The sequence below is a fragment of the Balaenoptera musculus genome, chromosome 18, assembly GCF_009873245.2.
Source record: "Balaenoptera musculus isolate JJ_BM4_2016_0621 chromosome 18, mBalMus1.pri.v3, whole genome shotgun sequence".
In the NCBI taxonomy this organism is placed as follows: domain Eukaryota; kingdom Metazoa; phylum Chordata; class Mammalia; order Artiodactyla; family Balaenopteridae; genus Balaenoptera; species Balaenoptera musculus.
The window spans coordinates 34,740,177-34,742,813 of NC_045802.1; positions in this window are offsets into that span (position 1 = coordinate 34,740,177).

The window sequence follows — 2,637 nt, forward strand, 5'->3', positions numbered from 1 at the left end:
GAATTTAAGTATATCCTGCCACTCCCTTCTGGCTTGCAGAGTTTCTGCTGAAAGATCAGCTGTTAACCTTATGGGGATTCCCTTGTTTGTTATTTGTTGTTTTTCCCTTGCTGCTTTTAATATGTTTTCTTTATATTTAATTTTTGATAGTTTGATTAATATGTGTCTTGGCATGTTTCTCCTTGGATTTATCCTGTATGGGACTCTCTGTGCTTCCAGGACTTGATTAACTCTTTCCTTTCCCATATTAGGGATGTTTTCAACTATAATCTCTTCAAGTATTTTCTCATTCCCTTTCTTTTTCTCTTCTTCTGGGACCCCTATAATTCGAATGTTGGTGCGTTTAATGTTGTCCCAGAGGTCTCTGAGACTGTCCTCAGTTCTTTTCATTCTTTTTTCTTTATTCTGCTCTGCAGTAGTTATTTCCACTATTTTATCTTCCAGGTCACTTATCCGTTCTTCTGCCTCAGTTATTCTGCTATTGATCCCATCTAGAGTATTTTTAATTTCATTTATTGTGTTTTTCATCATTGCTTGGTTCCTCTTTAGTTCTTCTATATCCTTGTTAAATGTTTCTTGCATTTTGTCTATTCTATTTCCAAGATTTTGGATCATCTTTACTCTCATTATTCTGAATTCTTTTTCAGGTAGACTGCCTATTTCCTCTTCATTTGTTAGGTCTGGTGTGTTTTGACCCTGCACCTTCACCTGCTGTGTGTTTTTTTGTCTTCTCATTTTGCTTATCTTACTGTGTTTGGGGTCTCCTTTTCACAGGCTGCAGGTTCGTAGTTCCCGTTGTTTTTGGTATCTGTCCCCAGTGGCTAAGGTTGGTTCAGTGGGTTGTGTAGGCTTCCTGGTGGAGGGGACTAGTGCCTGTGTTCTGGTGGATGAGGTTGGATCTTGTCTTTCTGGTGGGCATGTCCACGTCTGGTGGTGTGTTTTGGGGTGTCTGTGGCCTTATTATGATTTTAGGCAGCCTCTCTGCTAATGGATGGGGCTGTGTTCCTGTCTTGCTAGTTGTTTGGCATAGGCTGTCCAGCACTGTAGCTTGCTGGTCATTGAGTGAAGCTGGGTCTTGATGTTGAGATGGAGATCTCTGAGAGATTTTCGCCATTTGGTATTACATGGAGCTGGGAGGTCTCTTGTGGACCAGTGTCCTGAAGTTGGCTCTCCCGCCTCAGAGGCACAGCCCTGATGCCTGGCTGGAGCACCAAGAGCCTTTCATCCACAGATCTCAGAATATAAGGGAGAAAAAGATAGAAAGAAAGAAAGAAAGAGGATAACATAAAATAAAATAAAGCTATTATAATAAAAAATAAGAAAAAAGAATTATTAAGAGTAAATGTATTCAGAAATTTTTTTTTTAATTTTTAAAAATAGATTTATTAACTTTTTGTAATAAAAAATAAGAAAAAATTATTAAGTAAAAAATTTATTAAGAAAAAATTTTTTTTAATTTTTTAAAATAAAAAATATGAAAAAACTTATTAAAAATGTTTTTTAATTTTTATAAATAGAAAATAAGGAAAAAAGTATTAAGAAAACATTTATTAGGAAAAAAAAATTTTTTAGTAAAAAAAAAAAAAAAAAAAAGAAAAACGGACAGACCTTACCCTAGGACTAATGGTGAAAGCAAAGCTATACAGACAAAATCTCACCCAGAAGCATACACATATACACTCACAAAAAAAGGAAAAGGGGAAAAATTAATATATCCTGCTTCCAAAGTCCACCTCTTGAATTTGAGATGATTCGTTGTCTATTCAGGTATTCAACAGATGCAGGCACATCAAGTTGTTTGTGGAGCTTTAATCTGCTGCTTCTGAGGCTGCTGGGAGAGATTTCCCTTTCTCTTCTTTGTTCGTACAGCTCCCGGGGTTCAGCTTTGGATTTGGACCCACCTCTGCATGTAGGTCGCCTGAGGGTGTCCGTTTCCCGCCCAGACAGAACGGGGTTAAAGGAGCAGCTGCTTCGGGGGCTCTGGCTCACTCAGGCCGGGGGGAGCGAGGGGTACAGATGCGGTACGAGCTTGCGGCGGCAGAGGCCGACGTGACATTGCAGCAGCCTGAGGCGCGCCGTGTGTTCTCCCGGGGAAGTTGTCCCCGGATCACGGGAGCCTGGCAGTGGCGAGCTGCACCGGCTCCCGGGAGGGGCGGTGTGGAGAGTGACCTGTGCACGCACACAGGCTTCTTGGTGGTGGCAGCAGCAGCCTTAGCGTCTCCTGCCTGCCTCTGGGGTCCGCGCTGATAGCCGCGGCTCACGCCCGTCTCTGGAGTTCGTTTAGGCGGCGCTCTGAATCCCCTCTCCTTGCGCGCCGTGAAACAAAGAGGCAAGAAAAAGTCTCTTGCCTCTTCAGCGGCTGCAGACTTTTTCTCGGGCTCCCTTCCGGCTAGCTGTGGTGAGCTAACCCCTTCAGGCTGTGTCACGCCACCAGCCCCAGTCCTCTCCCTGCAATCTGACCGAAGCCCGAGCCTCGGCTCCCAGCCCCTGCCTGCCCCGGCGGGTGAGCAGACAAGCCTCTTGGGCTGGTGAGTGCTGCTTGGCGCCGAGTCTCTGTGCGGGAATCTCTCCGTTTTTCCGTCTGCGCCCCTGTTGCTGCGGGATTCGCGCTGATAGCTGCAGCTCGCGCCCGCCTCT